Below are 23,998 nucleotides of genomic sequence, written 5' to 3'. Positions count from 1 at the left end.
ACGTGCCAGCCCAGCAGTCAGCTGACCGCGCGCGCTCCGCTCCGCCTACGCGCGCGCCATTGCGCAGCCGCAGCCGCTGCCTCCCTCGGGTCTTGGGAGAAGGGCGGGACTAGGAGGCTATAGGGAGGCAAGGGGACCCCAGCGTTGGGGCTGGTTGCGGTTGTTACAGGATGGGTGGGGTTTTCCGCTTCTTCCAGTGTCGCAGGCGGCGTTTTGTCCGCCACCTGTAAACGTCACCGCCACCATGCCTAACGGCACTCCACTTCAGGTTTCTGCGGGTCAGAAATTGTCTCCAGCCCCCTAAAAGGGCTTCTCCACTTGGGGTTTTCTTCGTCAGCCTGGTTTTCTACCTAATATCCTGGCTAGTAGTTCATTTCAGCAGATTCACATTTTCCTTGAAGTCCACTTAGACTTAATTTCATAAATGGTCTATGGAGCATTTATTGTGCGCCAAGCACTGCGCTGGTTCTTAGGATTGTCCACTGGGAAGAATCACTCCTTGCCACGAAAGTGCCTCATAAATAGTTGAAACCATGTTAGATAGTGGGAAACCAAAGAAGGTTTTAGGACAGAGGCGTAGACAGGGGAAATCATGTCCTTTGGAGAAAAATAGGTATCAAGCTCCCCGGAACCCTGCATATTTCATTAGCTTTGGAAGATAGATAGTAATGTGGTAATTTAGAACACAGTTTTAGAAGCAGTAGAAATTTTGAGATTTTCTAATTTAATCCTTTTAGATCTACAGATGAGGAAAGTGAAGAATCAGAGGGCACGGTGTTGTTTAGCACAAGGGAATAGACACCAGGTGTTGAATCCAGGCTCTCCTGCTTACTAGTTGTGTGACCTTACACCTCTGAACTTCAGCCTATTCACCTGCAAAGTGGTGGCAATAATAAATACCTTACAGAGGTATTGTAAGGATTAAATGAAGCATGCGGTTAGCACAATGCCTGGTACCTAGGAAACAACCAGTAAATGGTCGTCATTATTACTATGTATTATAGGACCCAGGTTTTCTGACCTATCTTACACCTTTTCTGCTGTGTCCCCCTACAGAAATTCACCACAGAATTTCTTAGAGCCTCAGTATTAGGTCGGACAGAAAGTAACAACCACCAGACTATCCCCAGCCTGATGCTTTCACCAGTTTTGGATGAAGTTCACGCAATTACAATAACCAGTTCTGTAACATGGCTTCACAAACTTGTCAGAATTCCAGAGGCTTTTATCTGCCATCACAAAATGAGCCTAAAGGCAATTTTTTTCTTGTTAGGTCTATGCTTGAACTATCTTGATTTCTTCGTGCTTGTGTGTGGTCCTGAAGCAGACTTTTTGTCTTGGATTTTTTTTTGTTTTGTTTTGTATTGTTTTGTTTTTTGTTTGAGACGGAATCTCGGTCTGTTGCCCAGGCTGGAGCGCAGTGGCACGATCTCTACTCACTGCAAGCTCCACCTCCCGTGTTCACGCCATTCTCCTGCCTCAGCCTCCGGAGTAGCTGGGACTACAGGCGCCCGCTACCACGCCCGGCTAATTTCTTTTGTATTTTTAATAGAGACGGGGTTTCACCGTGTTAGCCGGGATGGTCTCGATCTCCTGACCTCGTGATCCGCCCGCCTCCGCCTCCCAAAGTGCTGGGATTTGTCTTGGATTCTTAGTTGCTAAACTGAATTATACCTCGCAGCACTTTCCAATGTTTTTGGGGGTTTTTTTTAGTTTCGGGGTTTTTTTGAGATGGAGTCTTGCTTTGTCGCCTGGGTTGGAGAGCAGTGGTGCAATCTCAGCTTACTGCAACCTCCATCTCTCGGGTTCAAGTGATTCTTGTGCCCCGCCCTCCTGAGTAGCTAGGACTGCAGGCGTGCACCACCACACCCAACTAATTTTTGTATTTTTAGTAGAGACGGGTTTTTCCCATGTTGGCCAAGCTGGTCTCCAAGTCCTGAGATCAAGTAATCTGCCCACTTGGGCCTCCCAAAGTGCTGGGATTACAGGGGTGAGCCATCGTGCCTGGGCTCCAGTGTTTTAATTACCATGTTATACTTGGGAGGCAGTATAACAGAGTGCTCAATAAATGTTAGCTCTAGTTTTTATGAAGTTGAATGTATCTCACTTAAAAATTTAGCAAACATAGCTGGGCATGGTGGTGCATGCCTATAGTCCCAGCTACTCAGGAGGCTAAGATGGGAAGACCCCTTGAGCCCAGGAGTCTGAGGCTGCAGTGAGTGCGCCATGTGCTCCAGCCTGGGCAACAAAGCAAGACCCCATCTCAAAAAATCAAATTAGAAGCTAGCAAAGATGTTTAATATAAGCAGGGCATGATTGCTCTCCAATGGTTTCTAATAGTAAAGTAATATGTTTTTACAGAGAAGCAACTCACTTTTTTAATACTGTACTATGCATATAAGCATACTAGATATCCATGGGCATGCCACACCTTTTCCTCCATTTCCACCTATCTAAACACGACTCATCTGGAAACATCTAAGTTTAAAGCACTCCTAAGATGCATACGAGAAGATTTGTTTTTTTCTTACAACTTTTTCAAGGGAAAAAATTTATGTTTTCCTTTATTAAAATATTGAGCTTATTTCACTTGTATATTTTTGTTTTCCCATGATTTCCATTTGTCTGACCACAGCTACTACTATGTCCTATCATAATATTCCATACATACATATATACTGAAAACCAAGCAAAGAGCCAGGCACGGTGGCTCACACCTGTAATCCCAGCACTTTGGGAGGCTGAGGTGGGCAGATCACTTGAGGCCAGGAGTTTGATACCTGCCTGACCAACATGGTGAAACCCCATCTCTACTAAAAATACAAAAATTACCTGGGTGTGGTGGTGCATGCCTGTAATCCCAGCTACTTGGGAGGCTGAAGCAGGAGAATCGCTTGAGCCCGGGAGCCAGAGGCTGCAGTGAGCCCAAGATAGTGCCACTGCCCTCCAGTCTGAGTGACAGAGTGTGACTCTCTCAAAAAAAAAAAAAAAAACAAAGGATGGAGTTTCATCTTTAAAAACTAAAGGGGCATTTTGGACAACACATTTTTGCCGATGGAACCTGGACAATATTTATCCAACACGGTAGGGAACTTCTCACTCTGAATTATAAAAAGGACAGTCAGATATCAACTTATAGAAATGAAATGACAGATAATTTTTGTCTCTATAAGAACTATTTGTTTAAAAGAATTTTTTGAAAGAAAAGAAAGAGAAAATTTTAACAAACTGTTTAAACTATTTTATTTATTTATTTATTTATTTATTTATTTATTTATTTTTGAGACAGAGTCTCACTCTGTTGCCCAGGCTGGAACGCAATGGTGCAATCTCTGCTCACTGCAACCTCCACCTCCCAGGTTCAAGCGATTCTCCTGTCTCAGCCTCCCGAGTAGCTGGGATTATAGGCATCCACCACTTTGCCTGGCTAATTTTTTGTATTGTTATTTATTTATTTATTTTTGGAGAGATGAGGTTTCACCATGTTAGCCAGGCTGGTTTTGAACTCCTGACCTCAAGTAATCCGCCCACCTTGGCCTCCCAAAGTGCTAGGGTTACAGGCGTGAGCCACCGCACCTGGCCTAAACTATTTTCTTAAAGAGACTTCTTCCACTTCCAGAGATCGTGAATAGCTTCCTAGTCAGTCATCCAGAAGGAATTATTCACATAATTGATGTACTTAGCTTTGGGAAGAGAACCAACTTTTTCTATACTTGCTTGCATTTTTGCTTTTAATGTCTTCCACAAAACTAGGTCCTTTTGGTGTTTTAAGAGGTTTTTTCCCCCTGTTTTTGAAGGATTCTTAATCTTGATAGTTCTGAGTCTTTTTTATTTTGGTTTTATTTTTGTGCATTTTTTGGATGGAGTATCCTGTATAGATCACTAGAGCTTTTTCTTCAGCTTTCCCCTTATCAAAATCTTCTTCCTTTTCATCATCATCATCGTGATTTTCATCAGCAAGAAGTTTTCTTTTTTTCTTGTGGAAATGCACCCACTTCCAGGGGCAGATCACTTTCCAGATATACTAAAGAGTCTCACATCTCCCTCCTCTTCATCTCCTGCTTTGCATCTTCCTTCATACCTAGTAAGTGCTGTGTACTCATATGCCCAGGCCCTGAAACGCACTGAGTGTTAAGGCCACAGGAGATGTTGTTTCAAGGCCCCCAAGATAAACCATTGACTGTACATAATTTTTAAAGTTGCTAGTATTACTTTAATTGGACTGCCTTCATAGTTCGTTACTTCTGCTTCAACGATATACAATCCATCCTTTCTACCAGCCCCTAAACTGACCATTCTTAAAGATAACTTGTGCTCATTTTCATCATTATCCACCTTAAAGTGATAATCTTTGTTGACCTCTAGTTCACAACCAAAAAGATAGTTCTGGAGCCTCAGGAGTCTGATGTCCATGTCCATCAAATCTTCCATGGGTGGCAGCAAGCACTTAGGTAGGAGAGAAGCCAGACAGAGGTAAACGACCACACTCCAGAGAACAGCTGTGCAGGATGGAATCATACCAGCAATAAATTATTTTGTTTTTTGATTACTGTTTTCTTTTTTTAATTTTTAAAATATTTTTTAAGTTCAGGGGTACATGTGCAGGTTTGTTACATAGGTAAACTTGTGTCATGGAGGTTTGTTGTACAGATTATTTCATCACTCAGGTATTAAGCCTATTACCCATTAGTTAAACAAAGTGGAGAAAGTATTTGAAACAAATAGGGCAACAGGATTCAGAACTCTTTTTCACTCTGGTATAATAATCAAGATGTCTTGAAAGTTGTTACTGGCGTAACACTTAAACTAAGTGTCCTCATTTAAGAAAATACCTTGATAAACTAATACCTTCCACTAGGGTGGAAGACAAACAGAGAGTATCGGTAAATGGAGGCAAAGACCAAAGAAATAACTAAGCTAGTTTCCACTGAAAAGCAACAGAAATTAGGGAATGAAGAGATGGGAGGGAGGCATAGGGAAGAGAAGGAAAGAAAGAGAAAAGAGAAAGACAAATGACAAAGGACTTATAAAAAGAGGAGTGTTTAGAATTCAATTTAAGCTTCCTTCAGTTGCCGTGATTTAAATCCTTTGCCATCTTCCCAGAGCTTTAATAAAGTCTAAGCTCTAATGCCTTTATGCAAAATATTTTTTTGTAGAAATATATGCTATCCAGGTTACAATATACAGAGAGCTTGAACAAATTGATAAAAATAATACTAAGGGCTGAGCACGGTGACTCATGCCTGTAATCCCAACACTTTGGGAGGCCAAGGTAGATGGATCACTTGAGGCCAGGAGTTTAAGACCAGCCAGGCCAACATGACGAAACCTTGTCTCTACTAAAAAATACAAAATTATCCAGGTGTGGTGGTGTATGCCTGTAATCCCAGCTACTCAGGAGGCTGAGGGATGAGAATCGCTTGAAGCTGGGAGGCAGAGGTTGCAATGAGCCAAGATGGCGACATTGCACTCCAGCCTGGGTGACAGAACGAGACTCTGTCTCTAAAAAAAAGAACAATACTAAGACCACCTGAAAGCCAAATGAGCAAAAAGCACAAAACAGTTGAGAAAAAAAGAAGTGCCACTGGCTATAACATATGGGAAATATTCACTTTTATTAGTGCTCAAAAATATAAATAAGAACAATACAAATTTGTATAAACATAAATATTGAAATAAATAGAAATAAGAATTCATATTAGCAAAGATAGAAATATACACATAATAACCGATGCTGGTGAGGGTGTGGTAAGACAGACTCTTAAACTGATAGTAGAAATGTAAATTTGTACAACTCTTTAGTCAGTGATTAACAGTATGAATGAGAAGCCTTTAAAATGTTTGTTCCGTTTGACTGTCATTAGAATGGAAATAATGCAAAAGATAGAAAAGTATTTATGCAAAATATGTTTATGACATCATTATTTATGTTCATTTTCATCATCAACACTATTTATTAAAGATTTAATTAAGAACTAAGCCCCTGTGAAGGTGAAGTGTTGAAAATGGTATGAGGTTTATATCTTGAATTTTTGGAGTTCATTGCTCAAGGTTAATGAATATACTAGACTCATGATTCCCAACCTGAGGACATTTGGCAATGTCTGGAGACATTTTTGGTTGTCACAACCTAGGGGTAGGGATGCTACTAGTACCTAGTGGGTAAAGGCCGGGGATGATGGTAAACATCCTAAAATGTACAGGACAGACCCCAAACAGAATTATCCAATCCAAAATGTCAACCATGCTGAGGCTGAGAAACTTAGTACTTGACTTATAACACTCTCAGATTCCCAAATTTGTGACTTACTGCATAATGTATAATACCCTCAATTTTTTAATCTGTAAGGTGAGACAATAATATCTACCTCTATTGTTATGAGAATAAAATTGAATCATATAATAAATTATAGTTGCTTTGCCACTTTGAGATGTCAGCTAGGTTTGATGCAGGGCAGGCAAGCCCCAAAGTGGAGCTTAGTCCATGAGGGTTCTTGGTTTTTCCCAGGAAAGAATTCAAGGGCAAGCCAGAGGTAGAAGAAAACAGCTTTATTGAGGAGGCAGTGTTACAGTTTGATGATTGCTCCTGCAGAGCGAGGCTACCCAGTAGGCAGAGTAGGGCAGTTTTGGTCATATTTATACCCACTTTTAATGGCATTCAGATTAAGGAACGGTTTATGAGGAAATTTCTAGGGAAGCGGTAGTAACTTTTGGGTCATTATGTCATTGCCATGGAAAGAGGTGGTAACGCCTGGCTGTTCCCATGGCAGCTGTAAATTGACATGGCACACTGGTAGGTGTGTCTGATTAAAAGCTGCTTTTGCCCCTGCCCTGGTTTAGCTAGTCCTCCATCCGATTTGGAGCCCTGCCTCTGGAGTCGAGTCCTGCCTCCCACCTCAGGTTCACTCACTAGCTAAGAGATCCGCTCCTGAATGCCAGCCTCATAGTGAATTTCTGACTCGACACGGTCACACGTTTCTATAGATCATGTCCCTTGCTGAGAAGACTAGGAACAGAAATTGTCATAGCAATAAATGTCAAGTATTTAGTGAATACCAGCCTTTTTTGTTTTGTCTTGTTTTGTTTTGTTTTGTTTTGTTTTGGAAATAGAGTCTCACTCTGTTGCCCAGGCTGGAGTGCAGTGGCGAGATCTTGGCTCAATGCAACCTCCGCCTGCCTGATTCAAGCGGAGAATACCAGCTTTTTAAACTATGTTTTTCTTTATTCTTGTTATAACAATTAATACTTATTAGTTGTTTAATAATTGGAAAGTATAGACAAGCAAAAAGAAGATATAAACATCACCCATTATTCTTCCATTCAGGAAAAATCACTTGGGTACATCCTTCTAGAATATTTCTTTTTTTTTTTTTTTTTTTATTTTTTAGACGGAGTCTTGCTCTGTCACCCAGGCTGGAGTGCAGTGGCGCAATCTTGGCTCACTGCAAGCTCCGTCTCCCGGGTTCATGCCATTCTCCTGCCTCAGCCTCCCGTGTAGCTGGGACTACAGGCGCCCACCACCGCACCCGGCTAATTTTTTGTATTTTTAGTAGAGACGGGGTTTCACCGTGTTAGCCAGGATGGTCTCGATCTCCTGACCTCGTGATCCACCCGTCTCGGCCTCCCAAAGTGCTGGGATTACAGGCGTGAGCCACCGCGCCCAGCCTTTCTTTCTTTTTTTGGAGGGGGGAGGGATGGAGTCTCATTCTGTGGCCCAGGCTGGAGTGCAGTGGCACGATCTCGGCTCACTGCAACTTCCACCTCCCAGGTTCAAGCGATTCTCCTGTCTCAGCTTCCCAAGTAGCTGAGATTATAGGCACATGCCACCACACCCGGCTAATTTTGCATTTTTAGTAGAGACAGGGTTTCACCATATTGATCAGCTGGTCTCGAACTCCTGACCTCAGGTGATCCACCCACCTCGACCTCCCAAGGTGCTGGGATTACTGTGTGAGCCACCGCGGCTGGCCTCTTCTAGAATATTTCTATTCATGTTCATGCACTTATGCAACCTGCACCATGGGCTCAGTAAGTTAGTAAGTGGCAGGTATGAGTTCTAAACCAAGGCTGTCTGGCCCCTTGGGCCATGCTTTAGCATGAACCCACGTCCTCTGCGGTGTGAAGCCTCTTCTCACTTCTTTCTTTCTTTTTTTTTTTTTCTTTCTTTTTTGTATTTTTAGTAGAGATGGGGTTTCACCATGTTGGCCAGGCTGGTTTCAAGTTCCTGGCCTCAAGTGATTCACCCACCTTGGCCTCCCAAAGTGCTGGGATTACAGGCATGAGCCACCGTGCCTGGCCTCCTTTTTTTTTTTTTTCTTATTTATTCGTTTATTTTATCGTCTCTTAGACATACTCCTTTTATACTCCGAATTCTTGTGGCACTTATTGGCATTTAGCTAATTCCACTTGCATTATATTTTATCAGCCTTACCAAGACCGCCTTGTACCAGAGAGTCTTGAATATGCATTGCACCTAGTAAGCATTCAGTAAGGGTAGCTGAACAGATTTCACAATCAAATGAAAGAGCAGATTTCAAACATTTTATGACAGAGGATGGGGAAGGGAAGAGGTACTGTGTTTTCTGAGTAGTTAAAACCGTCACTTCCTTTCCTCTGGTCCCTCGTAGTCTTGGTCCTTGAACTAATAGAAATCATCTTTTTTTTTTTTGAGACAGAGTCTCGCTCTGCCGCCCATACTGGAGTGCAGTGGCGCGATCTCGGCTCCCTGCAAGCTCCGCCTCCCAGGTTCACGCCATTCTCTTGCCTCAGCCTCCCCAGTAGCTGGGACTACAGGTGCCCGCCACCACGCCCGGCTAATTTTTTGTATTTTTAGTAGAGATGGGGTTTCACCGTGTTGGGGTTTCACTCTGTTAGCCAGATGGTTTCGATCTCCTGACCTAGTGATCCACCCGCCTCAGCCTCCCAAAGTGCTGGGATTACAGGAGTGAGCCACCATGCCCGGCAGAAAACATCATTTTTGTCATTATCTCCTTAGAAATAGCATGAAATCTTAGGAGCAGCAAATGTTCATAGAAATAGGAATATATTTTCTTAAAAAATTAGTTCTGCTCTCCCGCCTTCATTTCAGGATTTTGTTCCGTTTATTACTACTTTTTACTTTGCTTACATGACACAGTGGAAAAGATTTTGAACAGTTCTTAGTACTGTGCTATACTAAGAAGTAGTCACCTCTGGACTAAATCTGATTTTCATCTTATTTACACCAAATAGTCTAAAAGTGACAGAACTGGAAGTTAGTATTTAGTAGTTATAATGTACCAATCTGATTAGAAAAAAGAAAAAAAAAACTGGCAGGGCAAGATGGTTCACAAAGTGCTGTAATCCCAGCACTTCGGAAGAACAAAATGGGAAGATTGAGCCCAGCACTTTGAGACCAGTCTGGGAAACATAGCAAGACCTCGTCTCTAATAAAAGTTAAAAAATTAGCCAGACACAGTGGTGCACACCTGTAGTTTCAGCTATTATAGAGGCTGAAGCAGCAGGATCACTTGAGCCCAGGAGGTGGGGGCTGCAGTGAGCTATGATTGTACCACTGCACCGCAGCCTGGGTGACAGAGTAAGACCTTGTCTCTAGAAAAACAACACAAAACACTGATGCACTGTATTTAATGGTTATAAGCAGCATCCCTTTAGTCGCCTATGTGTTGTTACACCTAATTCGTGAATGTACAAACATATGTCTTTCAAAATAGTTAACGATACATAGGGCAACTGATTTACTAAAGGGGAGGGTGTGGTTAAAAAATTATCAACAGGAGGCCAGGCTTGATGGCTCATGCCTATAATCTCAGCACTTTGGGAGGCTGAGGCAGGCTGATCACTTGAGCTCAGGAGTTCATGATCAGCCTGTGCAACATGGTGAAACAATGTGTTTACAAAAAAGTATAAAAATTAACCTTGTGTAGTGGCAGGCACCGATAGTCCCAGCAACTTGAGGGTTGAGGTGGGGGCATCCCTGGAGCCCAGGAGGTTGAGGCTGCAGTGAGCTGTGTTCCTGCCAGTGCACTCCAACCTGGGTGACAAAGTGAGAGCCTATCTTGAAAAAAAAAAAAAAAATTACCAACAGAAATAATGAATACTAGTCTTAAGCACACTTTGAGAACAACAACCCCAGCATCTGGGAAGTAACATCTTAGACCTCAGCCAGTGCTGGGGAGAGAGACCTTAACGACCATTGTCTTTTGAAATCATCACCGGAGCTTTCTTCAGGAAGGAAAACATCTTAGTGTGATGCTCCTGAACTTGCACCTTAGGAGAAGTGCCCTAAATTTAACTCACTGCTGGGTCAGCCATCTCCTGCCAGATGGCTGTGACCACAGTTTGACCATCACTCCTCTTAATCTTACCACAACAGCAGGGGATGGCCCCAGCTCCTGCACCTCCCGTGCAAATCACCTGTCAATACCTCCAGATGTCTTCCTCAGCCTCATTCCTATTGCCATTGCTCAGTCATTCCATGGGGTTGATAATGTCACCCTGCTGGCAACATGAACAAACAGGAGCGACTGGGCTGACTGCCCTCAGGCAGTTCCTCCATAAATAAGGACTAGATTCAGTTGTGTAAAGTGACCTTAGAACTTTTGATTTAACAGCTGACCCTAAGGTCACGTTGGTATTACTGTCAATCTGTGCCCACCGAATGGTATAAGTCTCATTTGGGGGATCCCAACAATTGCAAACAACACTTTCTTTTTTTAATTTTAATTTTAAATTGTTTTAGAGATGGGGTCTCACTCTGTCAGCCAGGCTGGAGTGCACTGGTGCCGTCATAGCTCACTGTAGCCTCGAACTCAGGGGTCCTCTCCCCTGAGCCACCTGAATAGCTATGGTGTGCACCACCACACCCGGCTGATTTTTTTTTTCTTTGGTAGAGATGGAGTCTTACTATGTTGCCCGGGCTGGTCTCAAACTCCTGACCTCAAGCAATCCTCCCACCTCGGCTTCCCAAAGTGCTGGAATTACAGGCATGAGCCACCGTGCCCGGCCCTGTAAACAACACTTTGTCCCCAGAGCTGCCATGTGCATCCCAGGACTATATGGAAGGCAGGCATTATCTTTACTCTTTCCACAAAATATAGTGACTTATACCTTATAAGTCATAATAAAAAACCTTCAAGTGTACACCACTAGTAGATCACATAGCCCTCAGATGACTGTGGAGCTTTCTCCAAAATAAAGCTTCCTTTGATTACCTGGAGGAACTCCCCAAAGCTATAACAGGTGGCCAGATGTTGTGGCTCATGTCTTTTTTACATGTCTGTAAAAAAAGAACTATTAAACACCTTTTGTTTTGTTTTGTTTTGTTTTTGAGACAGTCTTACTGTGTCACCCAGGCTGGAGTGCAATGGAGCAATCTCGGCTCACCGCAACCTCCACCTCCCGGGTTCAAGCGATTCTCCCACCTTAGCCTCCTGAGTAGCTGGAATTACAGGCACGCACCACCATGCCCAGCTAATTTTTATACTTTTAGTAGAGATGGAGTTTCACCATGTTGGTCAGGCCGGTCTCAAACTCCTGACCTTGTGATCCGCCTACCTTGGCCTCCCAAAGTGCTGGGATTATAGGCGTGAGCCACTGCGCCTGGCCAAACACTATGTTTTGGATCTTAGCAATCACTTTACAAATATCAGAAGGTAAACTCCTAGGTCTTTAATCTGATGATTCATTAAATGATTTTGGGAGTGGGGAAACAATACCTGTTTACCCTAACCACATCCTGCAGCTACCTTCCCTAACACTAATGGAGGTTGTACTGAAATTCTTGTTAAATCTGCAGTCCATGAAAACACTGAATCCAAGTTTTGGAGGTTGTGGCCTGGGTATCTGCATTGTCACAGGACCTCATGAAATTTGATGAGTCATTGCACTAGAACTTCTTGAGAAGTCATTCTTCTGAACCTGTGCGGCATAGCTGTGTTACTCACTTAGCACCCAAGGTGTAATATTAGTATGTGTTCATTCATTCAGTGAATATTTTTAGGTGCCTACTGTGTGTTTAGAACCTTACTAAACATTCTGTTGTCATTTTTTGGTGTGTCTACCCGCAACTAGTTAAAAGCCTCTTTCAAATAGGGATCCTAAGTAAACATGTCTTTGTAGTCCTAGAAACTGATAAGCAATGTACCCTCCACCCAGGGTCCCACCCAGAGTCCAATTCCCTCTTCTTCCTTTCTAACAGAACCACAGTTTTGTTCAGGGACCCATCTCTTTAGCCACGTATGTCAGAGGAAACTGTCAGGAATGGTTCTAATGTTTGAAGGTAATGCCATTTCTCTTGCCAATGATTGCTTCGGGTATTTGCCTGTGACCTAATTCTGGCAGATGAGGCATAAGGGGAAATCTGCTGGAAAGCTTCCATGGAGTTCTCTTGCTCTTAAGAGAGACCTACAGGACGAGGTGGTCTTTCCTTTGCCTCAAAATAGTCATGCTTCTGCTGCAATCTGGAAATGCTACAGCCATCTTGCTACCTCCCTGAGAATGAAGCTTCCACTGGGGATGGCTTCCACTGGAGAAATGGAAAAAAATATGAGTCCTTAATTACCCTCCCCCCCGACCCACTTTTTTTTTTTTCTTTTTCTTTTTGAGACAGTGTCTCACTCTGTTGCTCAGGCTGGAGTGCAGTGGCATGATCTCAGCTCACTGCAACCTCCTCCTCCGGGGCTCAAGTGATCCTTCCACCTCAGCCTCCTGAGTAGCTGGGACTACAGGTGCTCACCACTCTGCCCAGTTAATTTGTAAATTTTTTGTAGAGATAAGATCTCACTATATTGCCCAGGCTGGTCTTGAACTCCTGCGCTCAAGTGATCTTCCTGCCTTGGCCTCCCAAAGTGCTGAGATTACAGACATGAGCCACAGCACCTGGCCAAGACTGTATTTCTGTATTTGCATCCAAGGTATCCTAACTGAGGGTCAGTAAATATCGGTTCCAGATGATGCTGACAATGATGTGAAAAATAAAATGACAGAATTGCCATCTTCAAGGATGTTGCTACTGACCATGATTAAGATTTATTTGTGCCGGGCACGGTGGCTCACGCCTGTAATCCCAGCACTTTGGGAGGCCAAGGTGGGTGGATCACCTGAGGTCAGGAGTTCAAGACCAGCCTGGCAAATATGGTGAAACCCTGTCTCTACTAAAAATATAAAAACTAGCCAGGCATGGTGGTGGGTGCCTGTAATCCCACCTACTCGGGAGGCTGAGGCAGGAGAATTGCTTGAACCCAGGAGACAGAGGTTTCAGTGAGTCAACACGGTGCCACTGCACTCCAGCCTCAGCAACAGAGTGAGACCCAGTCTAAAAAAACAAAAGATTTATTTGTGAGGTTTTGAGTAAAGTTATCAACCAAGATTTACAATCTTGACTCCACAGAGCTACCCTCTTTCTCTAAGCCTCGGAACACTTTGTGATATGGTGATACACTAAGAAATACATATTTGGTTTTCATCTCTGGTTCCTGGCATTGAACTCTTTTTTTTTTTTTTTTTTTTTTTTTTTTGAGACAGAGTCTCGCTCTGTCGCCCAGGCTGGAGTGCAGTGGCGCAATCTCGGCTCACCGCAAGCTCCGCCTCCCGGGTTCACGCCATTCTCCTGCCTCAGCCTCCTGAGTAGCTGGGACTACAGGCGCCCGCCACCGCGCCCGGCTAATTTTTTGTATTTTTAGTAGAAACGGGGTTTCACCGTGGTCTCGATCTCCTGACCTTGTGATCCGCCCGCCTCGGCCTCCCAAAGTGCTGGGATCTGGCATTGAACTCTTAAAACCCTTGTAAATTTCTGAAGGATAGGTATAAGAAGAGCATCTTCATCATTCACAGTAAGCTCCTTTCAATCATACCTGAGTTTATGCCAAAGAGATGACTGGTGGCTGGGACTCCTAGGTAACTTCAGGTTGGGGGCGAATCAGCAGAAAGACCAAGTGATTAGGTTGCAACTTTCAGCCCCACCCCTAGCCCCAACCTCTGGGGAGGGAGAGGGGCTAGAGATTAAGTAAATCACCAATGTCCAATGCTTTAATCAATCATACGCTAATACACCTCCATAAAAACCTTAAGTGGGGTTTGTGGGTCCAGAAAGCTTCCGGGTTGGTGAATACATCCATGTGCTGGGAGGGTGGCACACCCCAAACTCCACAGGCACAGAAGCATCTATGCTCAGAACCCTTCCCAACCTTACTCTATGTATCGCTTCATCTGGTTGTTCATGCGTATCTTTTAGAATATCCTTTATAACAAATCAGCAGTAGTAAGTAACGTGTCCTCCTGAGTTCTGTGAGACTTTCTAGCAAATTATCCAATCCAAAGGGGAGTTGTGGGAACCCCCTGACTTTATAAGTGGTTGGCTATGTAAACCAAAAATAAAATTCAAAGCCCCTCAACCAGCTGAATGGACCCCTCCTCTCCGCCAAGGGCATTCCAATGTTAACCTGAAAAACTAGTTCAGGCCATGATGCAAAGGGGGAGTTGGACTGGCCTCATTATACCGTCCTCCCTTTTGGAATTCCGGCACAGTTGACCAGCATTAACATTAAAACAGATCTTAAGACGGACAAAACAGACTCTTTGTAGCAATAAGACACCAAATCTCAGCCTATGGTATAGCATCACATGACAAATAGCAGGCCTGAAAGAAATTGAAGTATTTTACCCCCAAAATTATATTTTTTGCCATACTTTGAAATGGCCCTATAAAGCTGTCTCTTGTGAGGAAAAATCTACATTTTGTAGAGAATCCCCATTCCTTCTTTTTCCTGATCCAGGAGAGAATCAACTCTGATAAGAAACATTCATGATCTATTCTGTCTGAAGCCTGCTACCTAGAGGCTTCCTCTGCATGGTGGGAATATCAGTTTCCATAACCCCTATCCTAACTCAGACATTCCCTTCTGTTGATTCTAGGTGTTTAGACAATAACTTAACTCTTTCAACCAAATGGAAATCAGGAAATCTTTGAATCTACCTATAACCTGGAACCCTTCCCCACTTCCCCCCAACTTCAAGTTGTCCTGTCTTTCCAGACTGAACCAATGTACATCTTGCATGTACTGATGGATGTCTTATGTCTCCCTAAAATGTGTAAAACCAAGCTGTAGCCCGATCACCTTGGGCACATGTTCTCAAGATCTCCTGGGGCTGTGTCACAGGCCACTGGTCACTCACATTAGGCTCAGAATAAATCTCTTCCAATATTTTACAGAGTTTGGCTCTTCTCATTGACAGAAGTATAAGTGGCCCAGACTTTTGATTGGCATCTGAAGTGAGGGAGGTCTTTAGGAATGAGTCCTTAACCTGTGGGGCCTGTGCTCCTAGTAATTAGTATCAGAATTTAATTAAATGGTAGGACATCCAGTTGGCATCTGGAGAGTTGAAGAATTGGTTGGTGTTGGGGGAATAAACCACACACACATTTGGTGTCAGAATTAGTGTGGTGTTATAAACACATATCATAGAAGTAATGCCTTCTGATATATCATCCAGAAGCAGGGAGGTCAGGAGAACAGGAGTGCCCCCCACAGATGTCTACTGCCCCAAGCTTTTCTCTTCATTTCTGACCACTCCCCATCCTCTGGCTTTAATCTACCTCCTCTCTTGACTTATGTGATGCTACTTTCTATGTCACTTCTCTTCCCACATATCAAACCTCTCTTCCTTCTCCCGCAATGGCTCCCTTCCTCCTCTACCCACAAAAGATGAGTCTTTCCACACAATAGATTCTCCATTCTTCTCTTCTACTAGAGTTTACACTATTTAGCCATCCTCCACTTGCAATTGCTTAGTAGACAGTTTCACTGAGATGGTCCACTCTAATCAGAATCAATGTGTTCAAAGTCAGGTTACCAATTTATATCTAAAAATCATCTCCCTTTTCTGGAAATGATACTACCATACTTTCAAGATTAAGACCTTTATACTCTCTTTAATGTATCCATCTTCCTCATAATTTTCACCTGACGTGAAGTCCTAACAAGTCCTCTTTCTTAATTTCTTTCACACATATCCCTTCCTTTCTGTTTTATAGCCTATATCCTGGTTCAGCCCCTGACTCTATCACTTTTAACCTGAAATAACTGCAATATCGCTAAAACGTATTCCTCTCCTTGTTCTCCTCCCACTCCAATCCTTCCTGCATACTCCAGAACAGCTCCCCCTTCAGAAAATGGTTGTTTTTTTTTTGTTGTTTTTTTTTTTTTTTTGAGATGGAGTATTGCTCTTGTTGCCCAGACTGGAGTGCAATGGCACGATCTTGGCTCACTGCAACTTCTGCCTCCCAGGTTCAGGTGATTCTCCCACCTCAGCCTCCCGAGTAGCTGGGATTACAGATATGCACCACCACACCTGGCTAATTTTTTTTTTTTTTTTTTAAAGTAGAGATGGGGTTTCTACATGTTGGTTAGCCTGATCTCAAACTCCCGACCTCAGGTGATCCGCCTGCCTCAGCCTCCCAAAGTGCTGGGATTGCAGGCATGAGCCACCGCACCCAGCCGTTTCAGAAACTTTAATGTGAGTTCCCATTGTCTTTAAATTCATGTCCAAGCTCCCTGGCCTACCAAGCCTCCAAAATTAGACCCAAAGTAATTTTGTTAGGCATGACTTCAAATAAGCCTGCTGTATACAAACTTCATTTCAGACAAGATACTCCTAACCACCCACACACCCCTTAGAGCCGCCTTCCTTCAGCCTTGGGTTTATATAAGGTCACTCTTTGCCTCCTTTTACCTCCATCTACTAAAATTGAACCTGTTTTCCAAGGCCCAAGTCAAAATCTGAAATTTTTCCATCACCTCATATGGAAGTTATTTATAAAAATAATAATGATGATTCAAAACAATAGTTACCATTCTTTGGGCATTTGCTCTGTGCCAGCCAGGGTAAAATCCCATTCTAGAAAATATGGAAGAATCAATGAGCCCATGTACATAAAGGGCTGAATGCAGACCCTGGGGCATGTGGAAGGTGCCCCCAAAAATTGGCTGAATTGTCACCAATTGCGCCACTGAAATGTCACAATGACATCTGACATTTGCTAGCAGTCAAAATGCCATATCTTGGCCGGGCGCGGTGGCTCAAGCCTGTAATCCCAGCACTTTGGGAGGCCGAGATGGGCGGATCACGAGGTCAGGAGATCGAGACCATCCTGGCTAACACGGTGAAACCCTGTCTCTACTAAGAAATACAAAAAATAGCCGGGTGAGGTGGCAGCGCCTGTAGTCCCAGCTACTCGGGAGGCTGAGGCCGGAGAATGGCGTGAACCCGGGAGGCGGAGCTTGCAGTGAGCTGAGATCCGGCCACTGCACTCCAGCCTGGGCTACAGAGCGAGACTCCGTCTCAAAAAACAAAAACAAAAACAAAAACAAAAACAAAAAAAACAAAATGCCATATCTTGTCCACCTGAAAGAGAATGAGCGCCAAGGAAGTGGTTTGGGAGAGGAAGTCAACTAATTCCTTCCAGCATCGCCTGGCAAACGACTTTCTGAGCCTTAGGCAAATAAAAGTATCTTTGTTCCAAATTATATCTATCTTCTGGTGGTATTGCTTGTCTTTTACATTTCTATTACGTATGTCTCTTATGTATCCCTTCACTTCCCTGTTCTGGCAGCAAAATGCAGAACTCAGATAGCATTAGGAAAAAGAGAAGTTCTTTCCAATGTGATACATAGTACACAGTCATGTGGGAGACTCAAGAGAAAGCTCTTTCCTGGTGGGCAGAGGTGCTGCATAAATTCTCATTCCCTTTGAAATCAACAGCAAAGTTTCCCCTAGTGCGGAATTTGTTCTTGCTGTTTCTCAAACCAAAATGCAATTTAAGAGAGGGTTATTACATAGGAATGTTAAATACATGGCTTTCATGCTAAATCTGTGACAATCTTTTCCCACATTCCAGTGCCGGGAAATTAGCAATTTAAATCTCTCTTTGAACTGTATTATGGATTCACTCCTCAGAGCTTCTAAAAAATAAAAAATAAAAATAAAAAACTGAATTCATTTATACTGTTAGAATATTGTGATTTACATAAGTAATAATTAATAAGTAAATACCTTACATTTATAAAACAGGGATGGGAAGTGTAGTAAGAGCTCAGACCTATTTTAAAAGATTCATCTAGTCCAAGGAAAGCCCCATCCTAGGGCTTTGAAAAATATGGCAGCATACATTCATGAATGGCACAGGAATTAAAATTCCTGGGGGTGGAAGGTCCACCTGCCCCAGTAGGGGGCTGGATTATAACCCCGCAGGGGTTGCAATCATCATTTCTTGGAAATTCAGATACAAATTAGCATGTCAAGGGCAGCTGAGGTTTTCCCTGGAAAACTACAGCATTTTCTTCTATCCCAACATTCTCATAAAAACAAGATCCTCTACTTAGGCTTTATCCCCAAATCACCCGGGTGCTTGTTGAAAACACAGATTCCCACACTTTACATCCAGTTTCACCTATTCTATTTGTGCCCCCCAGGCCATCCCACCCCCATCACCATTATCTTGTTTTGAAATCTTCAGCTGCTCCGGAGGACCTCAGTGGACCAGGTGCCCTTTCCCTTTGATATTGATATACCAACTTGATGCTCCACTTCTTGCCTGGTCCATTCCCTCCCCTTCAGTTTATTCTTCCCCCTGTGTCCCAAGAATACTCTTATCCTCTTGGGGAGCTTACCTGGCTATGGTCACCAGTCTGTCAACAAATGCTTACAAAGCCCTTCAGTGGCCAAGGGCGGTGGCTCACGCCTGTAATCTCAGCACTTTGGGAGGCCAAGGCAGGCAGATCACCTGAGGTCGGGAGTTCGAGACCAGCCCGACCAACATGGAGAAACCCCGTCTCTACTAAAAATACAAAATTAGCTGGGCGTGGTGGTGCCTGCCTGTAATCCCAGCTCCTCAGGAGGCTGAGGCAGGAGAATTCCTTGCACCTGGGAGGTGAAGGTTGCGGTGAGCCAAGATCACGCCATTGCACTCCAGCCTGGGCAACAAGAGCAAAACTCTGTCTCAAAACAACAACACACACAAAAAAACAAACAACAACAACAACAAAAAACCTTTCAGTGGTCTAATCCCATGAGGGATACAGAAAATCACTATTTATCTTGCCCTGGTGATCAGAAAGCTTGGAAATAATTTACTTACTCCGTGGCCACAGATGTCAGTGATAGACACTTTGGAAAGTTATTTAGCTGCAGCCTCACTGTGTGCCAAGGCCGCAGCCCAGCTCACTGTCTAATTGAGTACCCTCAACACACACCCACATAAAACAGGTCCTTACTATCCTTTAGAGAAATTATTTTCCGTGTTTTACAAAGGAACTTAGATATAAGAGACTCAATAACATGTCCAAAGTCAAACAATGAGTCAGTAGCAGATCCAGGATTTTAACCAAGATTCTGATACCCAGATCCACACAGTAAGTGCTCAAGAAGGGGTGGTTGTCAGAAAAGGAAATGCTCATACACTGTTGGTGGGAATGTAAAGTAGTACAGCCACTATGGAAAACAGTATGGAGGTTCCTCAAAAAATTAAAAATAGAACCACCATATGATCCAGCAATCCCATTGCTGGGTATATATCTGAGGGAAAGGAAATCAGTATGTCAAAGAGATCTCTGCACTCCCAGGTTTATTGCAGCAGTAGGCATAATAGCCAAGACAGGGAATCAACCTAAGTGCCCACTGATGCATGAATGAATAAAGAAAATGTGTGACTGGGCACGGTGGCTTACGCCTGTAATCCCAGCACTTTGGGAGGTCAAGGCGGGCAGATCATCTGAGGTTGAGAGTTTGAGACCAGGCTGACCAACATGAGAAACCCTGTTTCTACTAAAAATACAAAATTAGCCAGGTGTGGTGGTGCATGCCTGTAATCCCAGCTACTCCGGAGGCTGAGGCAGGAGAATCGCTTGAACCCGGGAGGCGGAGGTTGCAGTGAGCTGAGGTCACACCACTGCACTCCAGCCTGGACAACAAGAGCGAAACTCCATCAAAAAAAAAAAGAAGACAAAAATGTGGTATGTATGCACAATGGAATAGTTATTCAGTCATTAAAAAATGAAATCCTACCATTTGCAGCAACATGGATAAAACTGGAGATCATTATGTTAAGTGAAATAAGCCAGGCACAGAAAGACTAATATTGCATGTTCTCACTCACATGTGGGAGCTAAAAAAGTGGATCTCATGGAGACAGAGAGTAGAATGGTAGTTACAAGAGGCTGAGAAGGGAAGGGGTGGAAGATGAACAGAAGTTGGTTAAGGGGTACAAACATACAGTTAAATGGAATAAGTTCTAGTATTTGATAGTACAGTAGGGAAATCATAGTTAACAATCATTTATTATACACTTCAAAATAGCTAGAAGGTTTAGAATGTTCCCAACAAAAAGAAATGATAAATGTTGGAGGTGATGGATATCCCATTTACCCTGCTTTTATCATGACACATTGTATGTCTGTATCAAAATAGCACCTGTACCCCACAAATATGTACAACCATGATATTGCAATAAAAAACCAAAATAAAATTAAAAAGAAAACGTGGTTGTAATAGTAATAATAATTCCAGAGTTGGTGTTTTTTTTTCATTTGGATTCCTCGGAAGCACATTCTGAGACAAGGATAATCCATATGAAAATGGTTTAAATAGAGAGCATTCTCAGGAAAAATCATTAGGTGAATAAGAAAATGGAGCAGGAAAGGGAAGAGGCCAAATAAGGGAATGGGGTGACAGCAAGCAGAGTTGTCTCGGGGACGGGGTAGGTCTCATCTCAGAGTTGTCCCCTCAGAGGAAAAGGGGACAAAAAAAAAGTTGTCCCCTTTTTTTTTTGAGACGGAGTCTCCCTCTGTTGCCCAGGATGGAGTGCAATGGCGAGATCTTGGCTCACTGCAACCCCTGCCTCCCAGGTTCAAGCGATTCTCCCACCTCAGCCTCCTGAATAGCTAGGATTACAGGTGCCCACCATCATGCCCGACTAATTTTTGTATTTTTAGTAGAGACGGGGCTTCACCATGTTAGCCAGGCTGGTCTTGAACTCCTGACCTCAGGTGATCTGCCCCCTCGGCCTCCCAAAGTGCTGGGATTACATGCATGAGCCACAGTGCCTGGTCCAGGAATGGAAATATTTCTATTCCATACCTGTCAGTCATTGATTAAGGGCTGCTTTAGGGGATGGGGAGAGGGATAATCTCCAGGCACACAAGGCTCTGTTATGATCACAGGTAATGTGAGCTCTGGCAGAGAAGGCTCAGGGTGGGAGGAAGGCATGCCCAGTGCCAGTGCGCACTGATAGCATCTGCTTCAGTGATCTTGAAACTGGAGTAGCATCATGAAAAGAAGCAAAAAGCTGGGGGGAGGGATAGCATTAGGAGATATATCTAATGTAAATGACGAGTTTAATGGGTGTAGCACAACAACATGGCACATGTATACATGTGTAACAAACCTGCACATTGTGCACATGTACCCTAGAACTTAAAGTATAACAATAATAAAAAAACAAGAAGCAAAGCTGTTACCTTGGTTTGTTTTATAACCCTACGTATACCACACATATCATTCAGCGCTGAAGAGAAACCTGAAGACAGAAACAAGCCCCATCCTGTGTCAGTAGGGCTGGGTTTTGGTCCCAATTTTGCCAGAAATGAGCAACATGACCTTGGGGGAGTCATTTAGTCCCTGTGGTCCTCAGCATCCCCTCAGGACCTCTGGAGCCTCAGAGGCAATGCTGAAGACACTAAGTAAACACTTGGTGGACTGAAATCATTCTATTATTTCAGCATGTTAGGAATTCAGGCTGTGGTTAACCTCCGAGCTCTTTTCCTGCTGTGTCTGTAACAGTGAGCCTTCCTCCCATTTTCCATGTTTCTATTATTCTCCTAGGGGAGTTTGCTTTTGCAGATGTGATTCAGCTCTGCAGAGGGAACCCATGACAGTCATGTGAGATGTGTTTAATTTTGTACAGTGTAACTGCATGTTAGTAACAGGGTTTACTAGATGACTCTGCTTTTCCAGTGATACTGAAAAGGAAAAATTATTCCTTTTTTTCCTAAAAGATTTATTTTATTTTAAATTTAACTTTTGTTTTAATTTTTGGAGACAGAGTCTTGCTCTGTGGCCCAGGCTGGAGTGCAGTGGTGCTATCTCGGCTCACTGCAACCTCTGCCAACCGGGTTCAAGTAATTCTCCTGCCTCAGCCTCCTTAGTAGCTGGGATTGCAGGTGCCTGCCACCACGTCTGGCTTTTAAAAATTATTATTACTTTTAGTAGAGACAAGGTTTCACCATGTTGCCCAGTCTGGTCTCAAACTCCTGAGCTCAGGTAATCTACTCGCCTCAGCCTCCCAAAGTGCTAGGATTACAGAAGTGATCCACCATGCCCAATCTTTTTTCCTAGAAGATTTAAAAGAGAAAAATATACATGACTATTTTTTGTGATTCCATGTTGTAATAAAGACATGGCAAAGGTTTTTGTTTGTTTGTTTGTTTTTTAATGTGTGAATAAATGACCCTTTCTTTTCCACTTAGGATGAGATTTGGATTTATGCTATTAGACTTGTACTCTGGTTTTATAGTATTCTACAATTGGTTTGCAACTGGAATTAATTTCTGTCAATGTTGCTATTTGAGGCAGAGCTGGGTGTGAGGAATGTGACCCCCAAAATATGGTAGACAGGGCTGTGTCATCCAAATCCTCCTTCAAGCAAGGGCGTGCTGCTCAGCTGTGGGAGTGTGGTCACCAAACAGCTTTCAGCTGTCAGCTCCGACAAGGCTAGCCTCAGCTGCCACTTCATCTGAGGTCATGCCCAGGACAGCCCGAAGCCCGTGACTGAGGGAATTGCGGGTGTAAAGGCGCAACCATTTTGACCTAACTGGGGAGACTCTGAAAAGCTACACCTGCTCCAGATTTTTCTGCTGGGTTGGCCAAAGGCTTTGATGGACTGACATTGTAGTTATCTTTGTTGTTTATCTTCTTCCTCAGCACAATCCTGCTTCCTTTCACATTTTTTATAGGTATTGATCTCTAATAAATATCTTATAACCCAAATTTCCAGTGACTCTAACCTGAAACGGTTGATGCCAGGAGTGGTCCAAGAAAACAGGCAGTAAGATGGTTTTGGAAGTGGATGACACACCACTGGGTTGGCTGTGAGGACCCCATCACTGGTGGAAGGTAGAGCCCAGGCACCTTTGGCATGGTGGCCATTCAACTGTTTTTTTGTTTTTTGGTTTTTTTTGAGATGGAGTCTCGCTCTGTCACCCAGGCTGGAGTGCAGTGGCGTGATCTTGGCTCACTGCAAGCTCTGCCTCCCGGGTTCATGTCATTCTCCTGCCTCAGCCTCCCGAGTAGCTGGGACTACAGGTGCCTGCCACCAGGACTGGCTAATTTTTTTGTATTTTTAGTAGAGATGGGGTTTCACTGTGTTAGCCAGGATGGTTTTGATCTCCTGACCTCATGATCCGCCCACCTTGGCTTCCCAAAGTGCTAGGATTACAGGTGTGAGCCACCGCACCCAGCCCCATTCAATTGTTAAATCTTTCACTGGAATGACTTGGGAGTGTACCAATGGCAGTGAATGCACTAGCAGGTGCAATGTATCAGGCATCCGAGACTTTGAAGGGAAAGGTAGATATAAGGATAATGGGATTGGATGGCTATTGCTAAGTGACGCTGATGTTCCACAGAAAGATGGAACAGCTTAGGGTGAAAGCCAGGTGTGAAATTCAGATGTGAAAGCCAGACTTGGTGGATGCATGCAAAGCTCCTTCAGCCCTGCAGTGACAGCACAGAAAAAGTTGAAGGCTAATAGTCCAAGTGGCTGAACTTCAAAAAAATATAGGTAGATCTGTGCTAAGGTCAGGGCCCAGGTTAGAAAAACCTTTAACCCTAATAGATGGAATGGAGACATGTTGGTAGATATCCCCAAGGATTTTAACATCTCAGTCTCTGACCTTCCTAAGCCATCAGTTGCCTTGGACTGGCATGGTGAATGCATAAGTGGAAT

General features: G+C 43.6%; 1 long non-coding RNA gene across 1 annotated transcript in view; it reads right to left on the bottom strand.

Moving 5' to 3' along the window:
- Positions 1-3,722: 3,722 nt before the first annotated feature.
- The window catches only part of LOC141407448 (uncharacterized), a 34,640-nt gene continuing 14,364 nt past the window's right edge, over positions 3,723-23,998 (bottom strand). The window contains exon 2 of the long non-coding RNA XR_012416580.1: positions 3,723-4,499. This is a non-coding gene — a long non-coding RNA (uncharacterized lncRNA). The remainder of the gene's footprint in view (positions 4,500-23,998) is intronic.

This window comes from Macaca fascicularis, chromosome 8 (genome assembly GCF_037993035.2).
Source record: "Macaca fascicularis isolate 582-1 chromosome 8, T2T-MFA8v1.1".
In the NCBI taxonomy this organism is placed as follows: Eukaryota; Metazoa; Chordata; class Mammalia; order Primates; family Cercopithecidae; genus Macaca; species Macaca fascicularis.
This window is presented reverse-complemented; position numbering and strand designations above follow the sequence as displayed.